This window comes from Calypte anna, chromosome 17 (assembly GCF_003957555.1).
Source record: "Calypte anna isolate BGI_N300 chromosome 17, bCalAnn1_v1.p, whole genome shotgun sequence".
Classification (NCBI taxonomy): domain Eukaryota; kingdom Metazoa; phylum Chordata; class Aves; order Apodiformes; family Trochilidae; genus Calypte; species Calypte anna.
Genome location: NC_044262.1, coordinates 7,692,801 through 7,710,631, shown reverse-complemented (window position 1 = coordinate 7,710,631; position 17,831 = coordinate 7,692,801). Strand labels below are relative to the sequence as shown.

At 45.9% G+C, this 17,831-nt stretch overlaps 1 protein-coding gene across 7 annotated transcripts in view; it reads left to right on the top strand.

The window, feature by feature from the left end:
• DAB2IP (DAB2 interacting protein) overlaps window positions 1-17,831 on the top strand; it is a 169,238-nt gene that overhangs the window by 88,684 nt on the left and 62,723 nt on the right. The window contains exon 1 of one of the 7 annotated variants that reach the window (XM_030461033.1): window positions 8,783-9,135. The exons of the other annotated variants lie outside the window; for them this stretch is intronic. The gene's annotated coding sequence lies outside the window, so the exon portion shown is untranslated. Of the gene's footprint in view, window positions 1-8,782; window positions 9,136-17,831 lie in introns of those variants that run through there. 7 annotated transcript variants of the gene reach the window in all.

The window sequence follows — 17,831 nt, the reverse complement described above, 5'->3', positions numbered from 1 at the left end:
AGTCAGAGTTGGGAGGGTACAGAGTTTCATGAAACCCTTTGTGACCTTGGTATGTAGCAGACATTTTTCTTATTTTTTTTATTTAAATTTGATTTCTTCAAAGGAAGACCTTCAGCCCTTCTGAGATTGAGCCATCTCTATATTGCAGTCATTAAAGATTCAGTAGTACCTTTTAAGTCCATGTTAGGAAATTTAAATTTTTCAATTTAGTAAAGTTATGTCTCTTTTTTCAAGTACTATATGGCTCATTTTTGAAGGTCTTCCAGGATTTCCAGTGGCTTCTTGCAGAGCAGGAGCCAGAACGTGTTGTTTTAATGTAAAATCTCAGTGCAAGAGGGCTGCATGCATCCTAGGGCTGAACTGTCTACAAAGGTAAAAATGTCACCTGGGCTGAGCAGTGTATTTCTGCTCTGCTGCTCAAGTCCTTTTTGAGCCTGGCTCGGTTATTTATCTTGTATTTATTTCTATCTTTGGGATTGGACTAGAAGTAGAAGTCTCTTGTCTCCAAGGGCTCCCGGCTTTCAAATGTTGAAGGTTGAACCTCCTGGTTGTGCTGGGCTAAACTGCAGTGTCCTTTGAAATCCACTTCAAGATTTGAACTTGGTTAAAGGGCCCTTTCTCTGTTTAACATTAGAGAAGGGAAAGTCTAAGCCTTTGAGTGGATTCATAGTCACACTTTTAATTAATCATATTTTTACAGCGTGCTGCCAGCAGCTGTCAGGAGGAAGGAGATGCCTCTGATCCAAATTCACAACAGAAAAATAAACTCACTAGAAATACCCCCAGCCAAAAAACAGACCCATCCTCTGAGAAGTAATGCCCAAACTCAGAAAAACTGATGTGAAGCAGCTTTCTCCCCTTCTTCAGTCCCAGGCAGAGCAGGTCCCTGGCTGCACAGGACAGGGTGGCAGGAGGGGAGCAGAGGTGGTGAAAGGGAAAATGCTTTGGCAAGGAAACAGATTTCAGTGCCAGCCTCCCCAAAGGATCACTCTGAGAGCAAAAGGTGGGTTAGGGAGTGGAAACAGGATCCTGGAATGATCTGACATGTTTTGAAATCCCATTTCAAGCTGAAGAAATTCACTGGCCATATTGTGTTGGGGTGAAAATAACCTTTGTGTGCAGGCTGTGGGGCTGTGGCTTTCTCAAGGATAACACTGCCTAAACCCAGGGAAATAAATGGCTGCAGTGAAGCTCCAGCAGCCTCAGGTTCTTGGAGAGAGGCAGGGCAGAAGAGGCAGAGAAAGGGCTGAAGAATGATGATAAATTTGAATCTTCTCTAGTTCAAGAAGTGCTCAGGAAATGAGAAGCAACTCGCTCTCTCTTGTGCTCCAGCTGGCTTGGCACACAAGGAAAAAATATAAAATTGGTAAAAGATGATGAAGACATTTTTCTGCAAATGACAGGGTGTGTGTGACTTGCCTGGATTTGGGGTTTGGATTTTTTCACTGTTCTAGTTAATTTTCAAGCAGCTGTTTTGAGAATAGTTTATCACTTGTCATTAAAAGAAAAGGAATTGTTCTTGCTGTTTATCTTCATTCCTTCCTCCTCTTGGTAACTGCAGGGGGAGTATAAAGCAGATGAGGAAGAGCAGGGGTCAGGAGAGAAGTCTGTGGAAACAACTGAATGCCTGTTTTCTGGATTTTATTTACTCCCTGTGATGTTGGTGGAGTCACCTGGGATGCAGGGCTTCCCCAGGGCTCGGGGTGGGACCCCCTGTCCCAGGAGCAGGGCAGGCAGGGTGATGGTCAGGACTCCAAGCCCTGTGCTGATGGGAAGATGGCTTAAGTTAGTGTGGTTGAGAGGACCTAAAGGGAATGGCCTGGTCCTGAGGGATGAGGAGGGGTGAGGGGAGAGAATGTAATGTCTCTGGCCAGGCCAGGGTGAGAACATCCGGGGGGGGGGGAAGGAGGATGGGCAGATCCAGGCAGTTTCTGCAGGACCAGCAGCTTTGCAGTGCCACCGGTTGGTGACACCACCTGCCTGTCCCACCCACCACGAACAGTGTGAGAGGAGAGATGTGGGATGGACAACATTGTGTATTGAACAAAGGAGGAAAAGAAAAGGGATCCAGCCAGGCTGGAGTGCAGAGAGGGAGGAGAGAACGGGCTCATCCCTTGCCTGTGCGTGGAAGGACCTTCCCATTGTCAGGGCTGGTAACTCTGCTGTGACTGAATACAAGTTATCTCTCTCCAGGGCTTTCACTGCTGCTAAAATCCAATTAAACCACGTTAAAAGAAACCTCCCAGGAGCTGACAGCAAAAATATATTGACCTTCTCTGGCAAGTATTGGTGCTGTCAGTGTAATGCAGTGGTTTTGTGTCTCTGCTGTCGGGGTGCCCGGTGCCACTGCCCCAGACAGTGGGAGCTTTGCTGCCTCCTTTGGCCCCCCAAGGGGCAGCCCCTGTCTGTGCTTGCAGCTTCATCCATGCTTTCTACCTTTCTCCATGACACTGCAAAGCTGGTGTTCCCCAGAGCTTGTCCCATTACACCTTTCCTTTCATGCCTGTCACTGTTACTGGCCTCTCAATGTGCTCCAAATAATCTGAGATACGGGGTTTTTTTCACTCTTTCTGAGTGGTTTCATTTATTATTTATTAATGACATCCAGAGGACACAGTAGTGTGGATTCCATTATGATGACTGCAGTAAAACTCTGTACTTATTCTAAGTTACTGGGAAGATAATACATTCATGACACAGTCTCTGGTCAACTGTAATTTTCATCGTCCTTATCATATGGGGATATATTTTTCTGAACTTAAAAAAAAAGGGGGGGTTTGCAGGGACTAAATTGGGAATAACACAAAAAACCCACAGGCACCTCTGAGCTCCCCTGGAGAAATCACAATAGAGCTTGGTCACACATCCCTTGGCCTTCCTCTGAGCCTGCCACACTGAAACAAGGCTCACACTGACTGGGGTTCTCTCTGAGAATTTTTTTAAACCAGTGCAACTTTGCAGACTTGCATAGGGTGCTGTGTAACCAGAGTGACAGGAGAGGGGCCAAAGAGATGGCAAATCTTGATGATTCTTCCTCCAAGCCAAGAGTGAGGGGCTGCAATGCTGAGCATACCCTGCCACTTCTCCTTCATTTCAATCTCTGGCTACCTGTCACAATATTTCTCTGCACGGGATTTCACTTCATTAGTTTGTATTGTTAACTGTGAAAGTCCTGTCAGTTTTTATCTTTTATTTCCTGCCAAGTGCTTTGAACAATCAGAGCTAAATTACACAGCTATCTCCTTAGGCAGCCAAACTTCAGGCCATTGATAGGCAGTCAGTTGTTCAAGATTAAAACAGGTAAGTTGCAGGATAAATGGCAGGTTAAGGAATCTTTCTCAGGTTAAGGAATTCTGCCTCAGTGCTTTCCAGATGCCCCCCCAGGACCTCCCCTCACCCAAGGTCTTGCTGGTGCTGGGTGTCCCCTTCCCCTCCCTCCAGCCCCAGCTGGGTCGGTGTCATTGGGCTTGCCCTGCTCTGGAGAACCAAGCAGAGTCAGGTGCTGGGATGGTGCCCAGGGTGAAGCAATGAGGCAGAAGGAGCCATCAAGGCTGCTGAGCCATTCCCATCGGGATCAGAAATTTTCCATGGGGAGACAAAGATTTGTTCCCATCTCAGCTGAAGGGTAGGAAGGAGCCATTAGCCTTGATTCACTGAAGTGCTTCACTGCAGCAAGACATTAAGCTCCTGCCTAAGTGTTTTGCTAAATAGAGGAGACATTATTGCAAGAAACTTTAAAGGCACATTTTACAGCTTAAATCTCCCTCTCAAATGAGACTTGGTGACAGAAATAAAGGGAACATTGGGCTGATGCGTGCAGAGTTGTCTGATGATTTTTAAAACATAAGGTCATCGTTTACAAACTTGGCTCCTTTAAGTCAGGCATGTGAATGTTTCTGTAGGTACATAAATAAGTGGCCTATTTTTCTGGGATGCTGAATCCATTAAAATCAATGGAAGTTCTGCATCTCTAAATGTCGCTTACTTTGCCAGCTAATTTTAGGTACCCAAATACAGAAACTTTGATCTAAAAGAAAAAGATTTTTTTAAAACGCTGCTGAATTTTTGCCGTGCTTCTGGAACACCAAGCTCAGTGGCCCATGGTTAGGGCCTGGCTCTCGGGGGAATTCAAAGGGAAGCTGGACTGAGCCCTGCATGCAGAATTCATCTGGGATCACCTTAGTGTAGGAGAAGGAAGGACATGAAACTCTCTGCTCTCAGTTCACAGCTTGGGCTGAGGGCAAAGTGAAAGTATTGAGAAAAACCACAGGACAAAGCATGCTGCAAAAATCTCTCCATGGGATCAGTAATTCCTGTAAAGGCATTTTTGAAGTTGTCACGTTGGTCAGGCCAGATACCATCTCTGTGCATTGTCCCTCACAAAGAAGTTGCCAGGTCATGACTTGTTTTCTTGCTCGATCTGAACAGTGCTGGTAATGTCAGTGCAGCCTCAGGAACATGAAGGGAGAGCTTTGTCAGGTGTTTTAGTCTTTAGTTTTATAGCACTACGTATAAAAACTGAGAGACAAGTGTCCTTTTGTCCTGTGAGGTCATTGATTTTCATTGCCTGTTCCTGCTGTGCCCGGTAGCTGCGTGGGCCCTGTTTTGTTCTGCAAAACATTAACTCTCAAAGTCTGCATCAAGGACTAATGCACTCTCTCCTGAAAGGGAGAGCTTTCTGTTTAGCATTTGTCTTTTGCATTAGATCCACAAGTTTGTCCTGATGCTCTGATCGTGTCACGGATACCCCTGCTGATGGCTCCCAAGCTACCCAGCCAGCTATGCCCAGCTACCCAAGCTATGCCAGCTCATCTGGCATCACGTTCAGGTTGCCCTTCTCTTTCCAGCCTCAACATATTTTTCACAGTGTTAATCTTGGGCTCCTAAGTAGCATTCAGTCTTCACCCTTACAATTTTCTTCGTTTCCTTACCTGGCTCTGGGGTTTATGTCATCTTTGTGCCTTTCTGTCTGACAATACTTATATTTAGAAACTGTTGCCTGTCCCCTCCACTCACAGCACTCTGCATTTCCCAAACATCAGTCGTCAGCACCTTCCTGAATAACCACTCTTCCCCTCAGGTCTTCTAGACCTTGATCTCCATCATGTGCCAGTGTCTGTCCTGGGGAGTTTTGTTGCTTTTGACATCACCTGATTTCCAGTTAGACTCAGATCCAGGAGTCTTGTCTCTTCCTGCTTGCAAAACACCCGCTGTGAAGAGTAAAGGCCATTAACACTGTGTCACAATGCACTTGTCTGCTCTTGCACAAGACATTTTCTGTTGCTGAAATGTTCCACTGGTGTCAGCAGTAAAAGTTTTCAGCAAATTCTTAATTTACCAAGTACTTCCAGATTAAGGAAGAACCTGGAATGCATTACATACACAAAATACTCAAAGGCCAGGGGGACCCTGCAAAAAAAAAAAAAATATTCTTTTGAATACAATTATTTTCCAAGAGAACAACAACAACAAAAAAGCTCTTTTTTTTTTTTTTTTTTTTTTTAAACTGGGTCAACACTACATCTGCAGCACTCAGCCATTTTACATACAGCAGGATCACCCACTCTGTTTATCTGTAGGCAATATGCTCCTGCAAACTGCCAATTAATTGCATATTTGGTGCCTGCTCTCTCCCAGCATCCTGGATAAACACAGCAAAGCCAATCAGAGGGAGCTGCTCCTGGCTGCCAGGGGAAGGAAATCAGTCATTGTCTCAGCCTTGTTATCTGCAACCAAGGCAGACTTTTAGCAGCGTTCTGCTTGTAAACACCCTCTTTAGACACCTTCTGATTTACATAGCTGCCATGTCAGCCCTTGTCTGCAGCACTACCTGAGGATTTTTAAATAATTGCTTTCCAAAACATTCGATTCAGGTTGTCCTTGATAAAAGGCAAGGACCATCAATGCCAGTAAACTGCAGGAAGGAAAGTCCTTAAAATGAAAAGATAAAGCTGAGCCCAACCAAATGGGAGAGAGACTGAGAAGGAGAGAATAGGATAATAGAGGGCCCTTTATAGGGTTTTATCTGCTGGTGCTGTCCTTTGCAGAAAAGCCCAATGTGTTGGTGTTAGCCCAGGGGTACCTTCTCCTCCTCTCAAAGCTGGAACTATTTCCTGCTCTGTGCAAGAGTCATATGTTATTTAAATCTGGAGAAAATAATCAACCATGGGAAATAATCTCCATCACATGCAGACAGGCTGTATCCTTCCTTTCTGTCTATTTCTGTGACTCCTGTAATCCCAAAAGAATGTGCTGGAGAGATGATCCTTCATGGGGTTTGGATGTGCAGTAGCCACAGCCGAGCAAGTTTTCTCTCTCCCCTTATTCCTATCATGCTCTAAAACTAAGTGGCTTCAAAAGAGGCTCAGCTGAATCTAGAGTGGTTACAGAGAGCCAGGACAAAATCTTCTCCTAGAGCAATCCTCAAGAGGATTTAAACTGCCATCTTGAGACTGAGTTATTGTAAATTAACTGTTGCTTCCAGGCAGGGAATGATGAATGGTCTGAAATGAAGAGATAAGCGTGGGTATGGATACATTCTCCCAGATTCTCATGGACCTTCTGTGTTACTAGCAGCTGGGAATAATTCCTAAAATGGGGAATGTCAAAGGCTGAGTCAAATCTTATTTTATTATGCTCATGTATATATAGAATAAATGAGTGGAATTAGTTTAAACCAGTGTAGTGTAGAAGAAAAGCAAGCTCCTTGTGTCTTAAAACAATACAGACACCTATCTGGAGGTTTGGGTTTTTGTCATTTTTAGTAGTCTTATTTTAGATATTCCATGTCTTAATTGTGTCATTTAATATTTACCTACCAGTAGGACTCTAATGCCATAAGTTCAGATGAGTTCTGACATGCCTGACTGCTATTTTGATAGCACAGACAACCCAGAATTGGTGTGAACAAGGAAGGGATTCTGGAAAACGGGAGGCTTGCAGTTACTTCATGGCTGATCCCTGCTCCTGCTAATCCATGAGGATGTAGTCACTGGACTTGTGTGGAAGTGGCATTTGGTCTGCAGACACCAGACATGGGCTTGCTTCATCACTGGTGCTGCAAAAATTTTTTCATTCTTATCCCTCAGTTTGGGATATAACATGATTTCTGGTGGAAGATCTCAGATGCAAAGTGGTGCAGATGGAAAGGGGGGAGTGTGTCCTGGGATCCAGCAGTGCAAATCCCACTGGGGAGACTGGAAAGATCCCTGTTTGCATTGGAGTGATGGTGGAATACATATGGTGAGGGTGCAGGAGTCACAGCCAAGCTGTTAGCAAGAGGCTAGGACACTGAACAGAGATGTAATAGAAAACATCCTCACTATTCCCCCTTTTCCACATACTTTTCTCAATAAAATCCCTTCCAGAAGAAGCCCAGGTCTTTGCTGACTGCTCTCCTGAAGAACGAGGAGTCCTGGCTCCTAGCAGATGCTTTCAGTGCCCTTTTTCATTAGCTCAGGGAATGATACAAAGAGCAGAAATAGATCATCTGCTTGTGCTCACCACCAGAGCAGGGAATCTATAAACATATGCCCACAGAAATGAGTGAAAGCCCCAGCATCCAAGAGGATGTGTTTTGAGGAAGGACAGACACGGAGTTGAGGGATCCTGAGTAAAATATTCAGGGTTGTTACTTTTTCTTTTATTTCTGTAATGTGCCAGAATTTTCTCATTGAAGGAGTGAAGTAAAATCCGTGGGACTGAGGTCATTGTGGAGTATTGTGATAGTATTTCTACAGATTTGTATTTCTATAGATTTGTATTTCTATAGATAGAAATACAGTGGAGGTGAGATACATGTGTTGCTGTCAGGGAATAGAGTTTATTATCACACTGGGTATGGCTAATAGTGAAAGCTGAGATTTCAGGAGGATTTTAGGAGAATGTCCATTAATTCCTGTATGCCTGGGTTGTGGACGTACTCCTGTGTGCCTGGACTGCTTTATAATTTAAAATGTGATTTGTAAATACCAAAAGAAGTAGGCTGCAAGCTAAGCTGACAGCATTTATAGTTTCAGTTTTAAAGATAAACTGCCTTCAGGAAGTAATAAAGATCAGAGCTGCCCAATCCCAATGCAACTGCCTATGAAAACATGTTGACATTGCACTGACAGGCTCTGCAAACGTGCTGTCCCCTAATGCCACCAGCATCTGCCTGACAGTGTCCTGCCTTCCTGAGTGTTGTCTGGCCATGTGTCCCTGGGAGAGGTGATGGATACATAACATTTTGGGAGTGCTGGGTGCCTCTTCCTGGATAAATGAAGAGGAAATCTACCCAGGGAAGTTGTGGATGACCTCTCCTGGGTCTTTCCACATACTTCTCTCAATAAAATCCCAATCAGGAGAAGCCCAGGTCCTTGCTGACTGCTCTCCTGAACAACGAGGTGTCCTGGCTCATAGCAGCTGCTTTCAGTGCCCTTTTTCATTAGCTCAGGGAATGATTCAAGGCCAGGTTGGGTGGGGCTTGGAACAACCTGGTCTAGTGGAAGATGTCTCTGCCCATGCAGGGGGGTTAGAACTAGATCATCTTCAAGTCCCTTCCAACCCAAACCATTCTGTAAGCTTAAAATGAATCAGAGGTGAGGACAGAGCAGCCCAGGCTTCTGTGCCAGCTCTCTCCCTTCTTACCTTTCTGTTTGCTGTACCGCACGAATTATGAATGAGAGAGAAAAATGCCAGATGAAGCTTCATGAGGAACGAGCTGGTTTGTGGTGTGAACTCGGAGTGCAGTGCAGTCTCCAGCCTGGACCACAGCCAGTACCTGCTCCAGGCAGCAGGGAAGGGGCTGGGAGCAGATGCCTCCCCTCCAGAGCAGCGAGCCTCAAGGAAGGGTTTGAATTACAAAGGAAGGGAAGGGGCTGAGCTTCCCTCCCCCCCCAGCCTCCCTCCACAAAGGGCAATAGTCAGTTTACTTTAATAACCCCACTATCAGCTGCAGAGGAAGTCTTACAGTCCGGGAGTCTGCGAGTGGTTTGAGAGCCAGCAGAATCCTTGGAGCCAAGGAGAAGCGACCGACCCGCCCAGGAGAGCAGCACGGGGATGGGCTCATACTGCTCTTAGAGGAACTGACTTTCCTGGGGACCTCAGAACTGGTTTTCTATCCTGATCTTATTTTTCTATCCTGTGGAGGTTTGGGTAAGTGTCCGGTAGTTTTCCACTTGCCTTTCTTTTCAGTAGTTCACTCGAATTTGCCAAATTACAATGGCACTGGAATGACAAAGTATTTCCTGCACCTTCGTGTGCTTGCTCTGGAAGTGGATGATGCAGATTTGAAAACTGGACCTTTAATGTCTTTTGAATTCATATACTGTTTTTTTAAAAAAAAAAAGGGGGCCTGGGAGCAGATTCAGAGATAACAAACTTCCCAGCACATTGTTTCAGCTGGTGGGGACTGCTGGGGCTACAGCATCTTGCAGCGTGTTGGATTTTTTAATGTTGGATTGCTCTGAACAGAGATCTCCCGAGGTCTGTCAGTCGGTTCAGTGGTGCAGATGTTTGTGCTGTTTCCTGTGAAACCAGCCTGGGGGGGTCAGGGCAGATGTGCCTGGAGCCAACCTCTGCATCCAGTCATCCGCCAGGAAAAGGAGCGCTCAGCGCTTTCGCTCGGCATTCGTGGGGAGAGAAAAAAAAAAAAAAAGAGAGACAGGAATCAAATGGTGAAACGGTTTGCTTGAAAGGTTTTTACTCTGGACCCTGATACTCTTGCCAAAGGGATGGGGTGATTCGGAGCATGGTGTAGAGGCAAAGCCATCCCCTGGTGCCCGGCAGGAGCGGAGCGTGCGGAGGAGCAGCCGCGCTGCGTGCGGAATTCACAGAGTTTTTTTCAAAGCAATTGTAAAAGATCTGTGTGATTGTGAGAAAAAGAATTGGCCGTGGACTGGGGTAGGGTGTGTTTGCAAGCAGTCCCGGGTGTGTGTAGGCGGCTGTGTACGTGGTAGGAGTACAGCAGAGCTCACTTGAAAGGGAGATGTACTGAAACTTATGTAATGCATGAAACCGAATGTCCTTTCCTGATGTCCCTGCTGTGAACCTGAAAAGACTAACCCTGAAACGATTTTTAAAGCTGCCTTTCTCAGTCATCCTTTATGCAATTTGTTTCTTTTCACGTTTCATTTTGAGTAAAAGGAGATAGGTTGGATTCACTCCCCTCTCCACTCCTCTATTGTTAGTCTCTCCCAGCTTCCCGTACAATTGTCCAGCTCCGCTCTTTGCAGAGCCCAGCGGAAAAGGATATTGTTGAAAAGGAAAGAAAGAAAGTATTTCAAATTAAAGTCTGGCAAGCATTTGTGTCCTCGTTAAACTTCAGGCACACTTCCTCCCTCCCAGCTCTTTTCCTCCAAAACCAGCAGGGTGCCCAGTATTGCTTCCAATATCTTAAAGAGCAGCAGAATCCCTCTTCGCTATTCACGAGCCAATAAATGCAGCAAATAATCACAGTTGGAAAATGAAGCCTATTTATAATACTATTTACAACTAAGGACACATGTAACAAAAGCAGTGAACTCTGCCTAATTCAGACTTTGGGCTGGAGGCGGTGACACTGAGCAGCTGCCCCAGGCACAGTTGGGGATCCTGACTTTTAGGAAGGGCGTAAGGAAAGGAGTGTGCTGGGAGGGAGAAAGATCAGGGCTGCAGCTGTATTGTTCTAAATAAGTCATAGCTTGACGTAGCAAACAGTAATTAATAGTCACATTAATGATCAGAGGTAAACTGATCTGACTGTCCTTCCTTCCTTTTGATTCCCAGCCATCCTTTCTGGAATTTTCCTTGAAGCAGCACAGGTGAAGCAGGTGTGGGTCTCATTTCCACAGATGAAGACTTTTTCCAAGAGGGTCTCCTTTCCCCAGCACTGGATGCTCCTTCCATCCCTTTACCATATAAGAGTTTCCTGCCTTTTTTTGAAGCAGACAGAATTGCTTTTTCCTCATGGTATCCTCTGTCCTATGGTAATACCAAGAAGGAAGAATGGGCCCCAGCTGGGGACCATTTTGTTCTCAGTATCCCAGTAGCAGTGGAGGTCAGCAGTCTGGGTAGGACCTTGCTGGTGGCACTGGAGATGCTGTTTGTGTTAGTGAGGGGTGGCAGCCTCAGGCCTGCTGTGATGGGAGTGTCACACACACTCCATTTCCCAGTACAGAGCAGGATGCAGACTGGGCTACAGCCAGCAGATTTACCACAAACACAGTATAAACCAGAATTAAACTGATAAAATTATTAAAAAGGCTTTAACAAAGCCTCTGGGCAGTTTGTCATATCCTGCAAGGTGACTGATGTTCTGGACAGGAACGTTCTCACATGGGAGTTGCACAACGTGGTGCATGTGCTGGTGACCTGTCCTGTGGCAGAGAACAGAAAACTCCAGCACAGAGATCCAAATCAGTTGTTCCACTTACAGGACTGATCGTCACAGTGCGGGACATTTCCCAATGTTTATTGTCCCAACTGTGCATTTCCCATCTTCCAGTCCCCCTGTTAGTGCTGTTTGCTCTTAGATCACTCTTTCCCTCCTGCAACTCAGAGGCTGGGCAGCTGCACAGCAAAGTCTCCTGCTGAGCTCTTGGAAAGGTGATCAGCACCTTGTGAGCCTGATGAACCTGTGCAAGGGGAGGTAGTCAGATACTGAGCTTGTGTCCTTGATAAATCAGGATTATCTCCAGTCAGATGGCATCAGGCTGCTTGCACTTCCTAACCATCCCCAGGTAGTTGGCCAGGATGCCTGTGGCACCAGCCAGCCTTTTCCAGCATGCCCCTCGGCCAGGACAACATCAATAAAAATGATAATTTATGAGCTCTGTCATGTACAGCAAGCAGAGCATCGTGCAACAAATTAATCACTGATTGCAGTGCAGTGCTGACTGGGAGCTTTCTGGCTCTCTCTTGGCATCCTTGCAAGATTGTTAGTTAGAAAACGAGTTTGATAAAGAAACCCTTGACTCCCAGCATGTCTGTCTCCTCTGTTACCTGCTCACCAAACATAAGGCACTGTTAGCCCAAAAGGTGATTTTTACTGTTCAAGTTGCTCCAGCTTTCAGTCATCAGAATGAGCACTAAGAGTTCTCTGTGCTTGTCTGTTGCTTCCTATCCAGTAACTTTGGGGTCACATAATGATCTGCCTTCCAGTTTGGGCTGGCAGGAATTGGGTTCTGCTGCTCCACTGGAGGTTTAATGAATAAACTGTGCAGGAGCTTCTCTTGGGGCTTCACCAAGAGGTTCCCAGCAACTTTTCCTATGGCAGAACTGAGCTGCAGCCCCTGGGCTCCTCCTGCAGCTCCTGAGCGCAGCGGGGCTCTGGGGTTGGCTGCTCTGACTGTGTTCCTTCTGCTTCCCCTTCCTACCAGGGAGGTTTTGCTCATTGTTTTCTAATTTCAGCAGACAGGAAAAAAAAACACAACACTTTGGATTCTGTTGCCTGCCCTCTCCCCACAGCTGGTGCTAGCAATTGTCCCGTGTTCCTACCCAGACCCCTTTCTTTGTTTCCTGCGAGTACTTCTGCAAGGTTATTGTTTTTGCAGTAGTTTTATTTATCCCTGGCTGAGACCAGCAAGTTGTTTCCTACTGACTCACGTCACCTGTTGATGCCTCTTCCTGTCCCTTACAGCAATGCAGCACAGGGGTGGGAGCTGGAGGTGGTGGCTAATGCTCAGGTGGTCCATGGAAGGAGCTGCCAGCAGGTCTGGTTTAGCTGCAGGTTCAGTTTGGTTTGCCAGGCTTGGTTCTTACTTCTCTTTTTGCCTTTCTGTTTCCTTTTTGAAGAGAGATCTCACACCAGCTGGGTGTTGCTGCCCCTCTTTGTGTTGGAAGGTGAGCTGTGTCCTCTGCCTGGAGTGGAGCCCATCCTGCTCCTCTTTGTGGTCCCAGCAATTACCCAGGCACAGGAGAGGGAACGGGGCTTTCTGCATCTGAGATGCAACATCACCATGAAATTTCATCACCTAGGTTTCAAGAAAAATAAACTGTGGCTGGACTTAAAACACAGCAGTGAGGAGGAGCAACGGGGAGAGCCTTTTATGAGCATTGAGATTATTTGTAGCTAAGCAACCAACATCAGCAGGAAGAATAAATCAAAAGTTTCAGGGCTCTGCCTGCCTGCCTTCAAGGGTCAGGAACTATATTTTCCCTCTGTTAACAAGATTGTCTTCCTTTGAAACATCAGCTATTAGCTGCTGCTGGAGGCAGGATACTGTATTAGATAGGCTAGGAGCTTGTTGTGGGATACTGGGCTAGAAACATAAATGAAAGGACAGAGAAGATAAGCATCTTGCCAGAGGCCATGAAGTGAGTCAGGCTTCCCAGCAGCTTACAAATGCTCTTGGAAAAGTCATGTCTAACAGATACATAATATTTCCACATTTCTTTTGTATAATTCCTATAGTCTGTATTCCCATTCCATGGCTGGTAAAAGTTGAGTGAGTGCTTGACTGTGGTGGTTTATGTTTGAGAGGGTGAGTCTCCGTGGCTTCGTTCATTTTATGTATTTGTACAGCTCCTGTTGCTTGGGGCACTGATCTCTGTTGCCATGGCTGCAACACAGATCCGAGGCCTATTAGGTAACTGAGCTTTATTTTAGACAAAAATGTTAACGTGGTGTTCTACACCAGGTTTCACTGCAAAACCTGGAAGCCAGACATTTTACTTTAAAATATGTTTTATTTATAAAGACAAATTTTCCCAAGAATGCCAATGGGAATGGCAGCAAATCAAATCCCAGCAGCAGTTTCTCAATGGAACTTCTTTTTTTTAAATATCATCTTATCACCTCAGGGTATTTTCCATCTCTGCTGCTTCCTCCTGCTCCATGATGAGCCAGTTACAAATGATGCTCCAGTCCCCACCCTGCCCTGGCACCAGGGCTCCTGCCTGCCCCCTGCTCATGGGAAGATCCCCTCCAGGTATCTCCATCCCAACTGCTGGAGCCCTGAGCCCCAGCTGAGCACACACTGACACACTCCATAAATCCAGGCTTTAAAGAGGTTTGTTCCCTGCTCGAGAACCCCAGAGACCTCTTAGCCTTCCTAGACACTGAAGTTGGTGTTAATTATGAAGCTGAGTGTATTAAGGCCAGATCTCATGATATTTAGATGGAACTCTATTCCTAAACCAGATTTATGATTTTAATGAGAGGAGTGAACTGTTAAACAGGATTGCTTGGGTGGTCTTGGGCTGGCCCAGAACCATTCACATTTCCTCAGCAGATGGACCAGCCACATATATGAGCACATTCTAGGGCATTTTCTCCACTTTTCCACCTGGAAAGCTTTCTGTGGCATGGAGCATTTCAGTGGTGTTTAATAAAGTGTCTCAGCTGTTATATTCTTGCTGATCTCTGTTCAGAGCATCCTTTTAAAGCTGATGACAAGCATGGAACTTTGAGGAGACAAGTGGCAGTTCTTGCTGTCTTATTTACCAATACAGCTGGAAGCCTGGCTGATGGTGGCTGGAGATACTCAGCTGTGAAAAGCACTCAGGGATTTGAAAGCAGAGTGTGTTTGTGTCCATTAACACCCGTGTCTGCAGCCACCCAGCTGAGTGGGAGCCCCTTTAGTCCCAGCCCCACAGCTGGGCTCTGAGAGATGGCTTGAGATTAAATGGCTGTTGGGTATATTTAGTAGTAAGACCATGCCAGCAGGACACTAAATGATTTGGGGGCTATTATTCATGTTAGCATTCAGGATGGATTTTATTTTTCACGTTGGAGAAACTGTCACTTTGGAAGTAGTGCAAACACAGTTTGGAAGCAGCACTAACTATTTGAAAAGAAAAAAAAATGCATTGGGAGGTGTGAGGGAGATGTTCTGTAAAGAAAAGGTACAGCCTGGGTTAGGAGAAACCTGAGTGATTTATGGAGAGCTAAGCTTTTCTGTTTGATTTTTTTTCTCCCTCCCACCCACCTTGGGACTGAAGTGAGGTAGCATCTGATCTGCTCCCACTCCTTGGGGTGTAGGAGCTGAACTGCTCCAGCTGGTTTCCCAGGCATTCCCAGCTCCCAGCCTGCTCAGACCACAAAACAGCTCCCTGAGGCACTGAGGAAGATTCTGAAATGTTTCCACAAATACAGATAAGCACAATCAGTTAAAAAAGAACCACTCGAACTCTTTCCTGACCCTTCCTGTGCCTGTAGGTAGTGAGGGTGCTGGAGGGGAGTGATGGACTGGGCAGCTCCTGCCCTGCTGCTGCCTCTGCTTCACCCTCCGAGGGATGGAAATGCAGGCAGCTGATTGTCAGACTGACTGAGGACACTCCAGTCACCATAAAATTCCTGTTCAAAGTAGTTGTTTCAGCTTCTTTATTACACTGATAAGCTTTGCCCCCCTTAGTTTGCTTGATAGGGTTGTGTTCAGTTGGCTGCTCTCTGGTTTTGTCAGTACAACCACTCCACGTGTCTCTTACTGGAGGAAAAGTATAACCCAGTGCTGGCAGCTGCCAGAACTCAAGCTACTCTGCCTTGTGATTTTTAAGTTGAGTGGTTTTCATATTGGCAGTGCCCCCGTGGAAACTCATGTTATTTATTAATTAATTCTTTGAATTACGGCCAAGCATGCAGAGCAGCCCCAGCCCCTCGCTGCTCTCTGCTGAGCAAATCCCTACCTAAAAGTCAGCTGTTGGTGTGGGAAAGTCTCCAGAGGTAGAAGAAATATGCAAAATGGAGAAGGCTTTTGGTCATTTCAAATAAAAGCAGCACTGGTTTATTATTCTTTCTTGGAATATGAGGAGAAATTGTTGTTTAGTACTGCTTCGAAGGTGTTTTCTCTATCTCCTTTTATGCCCTCTAAGTGCATCTTTTTCACTTACTTTTTTTTCCCCAAATCACAGCCTCTCCTCTTTAGTTTAATTTTTACATTTAATGAAATAGCCCTGTAATTAAATGTTCTTCAGCAAATCCCTGGGCAGGGTATCTCATGACAAAAAGCACTCTGATTTTATTATTATTACTAATGCAAACTAATGAAATGTTTGGATCCTTATAAGGTGCAATTCAGGGGGTTAATCTTGTAAATTGAAAGGACAAGTTAGCTCCATCACTTATGCTGACCTGATCTGCTTCAGTGCCCTCTCACATTCTTTACTGTTTATTTAGTTCTTGAGACTGTGTTGTTCTGGCCTAGAAGATACAATGCTAATAATTGCATTTATGTTTGTCTGAGCTTCTGTGTGTTAACATGGTGTGCTTGGGTGGGTTTGGTTTTCTGGGTCACTGGGCAATCAGCGATAAGCTAAATAGTGGGAAACTGAATTAAAATAGATTTTTGATGTCTGTGATGTCTAGCTGGACAAACCTACCGAGCATCTCACTAACAGGCACAAAGGAAGCTGTAAAAATATCTGAACTTGCTGAAACATTCTCAATTGGGAAATATTTTTGCATCTTCAGTCTGAACTACAACAAAAACCAATCCTGAATCAGTCAGTCCCACATTTCCTTCCAACTTGAAGTAGCTATCAGTGCATGCACCTTTTCTTTCCCATCTCCTGCTGGTGATGTTAATTGTTTCCAGAGCTCAGCCCTGAGCTGAGCACACCATGGGGACAGATGTTGGCCACCTGGGCTCTGGGAACAAGGCTTCCCAAAGCTGGGACAGGTTCAGCTTCCAGAGCAATGGTTTAGATATCGAACAGTTGTCAAAAGTAGGTCAGCTGGATATCAAAATCTGCATTTGCTGGGTATCCTGCTCGAGGGCATTGGAGCCTGGGCAAGCATAGGGCAGCTGTGGGCTGTCAGTGGAACAGCACCATGCCTGGGTAGGATGGGGCTCTCCTGCTGCTGTCTGTACCAGACTGATTAAGATGACAACAGGGAGAGCAAAGCCTGATGTAGAGGTTAACAGAAATCACTGTTTGGTATTTAGAGGCTTTACAGAGAAAATTGCACACCTCTGGGAAATGGCATCTGCAGCAGATGCAGATAAAGCAGGGAAGGTTCTGAACACCCACCCTGGTCCCTGGCCATGTCTGTACTGGATGTGCAGCTGCAGCAGGGTGCATGTCCCCAGCATTCCTGTACCCTGCTTGGAGGGGGCAGGATGTGTCTCCCCCTGTGGACTGGGTGCTGGTGTCCAGCTCTCCTGGTGGCAATGCCAGGAGCCCTGCCCCAGGGGTGCAAGAGCACAGGGGATCAGGAGAAGCAGGAGAATGTTTGGGGTGGGTCAGAGGCAGTGGATGGGTAAGCTAAGCTGGAAGGAGAAGGGTGAAGGGTTCAGACCTGTTAGTCTGCATGTGGCCAGCTGAAACCTTCCTTTCTTCTGATCATCCTTCATCCCACCTTTGATCTGAGCTCTATGTTTCCCTGGAAGGCTGCCAACATTCTTGGTATAGGAATGAGGCTCCTTTTTTTTTTTTTAACCTCTGTGCAAGCCACATCCCTCAAATTTAAGAAAGGTGCTGTGATGGTGAAGTTGGACTGTTTTGTATGAAGTCCTTTCTGGATAAACACATTTGACTTCTTCAGATGTTCTTGATCTCTCTTTATTCCTAGAACAGGCACAGACCAGGCAGCAGCAGCAGAGGCTCCCGTGTTCAGTGTGGAAAATCATCCCCACAAAGGGTTCAAGCTGTGCTTTGGGTACAGATGTCTAATAAATAGAGAACTTTCGGCGACCCTGATTTCTAGACTGATGTGTCAGACAGCTACACATGCCAGAAGCACACTGGGGAGCAAAGTCTGGGTTGAGAATGGTGCCAGGAGCCACGATGCATTCGTACAGCTTTGGCGCAGCAGCTTGGCCATCTCTGGCCCAAGCAGCAGGGTGATGGAGAGAGTCCCAGGGTAGCTGGCTGGATAATGATGTTACTTTTAAAAAGGACAGCAATGAAAAAAATAGTTGCACCCTGCTCCA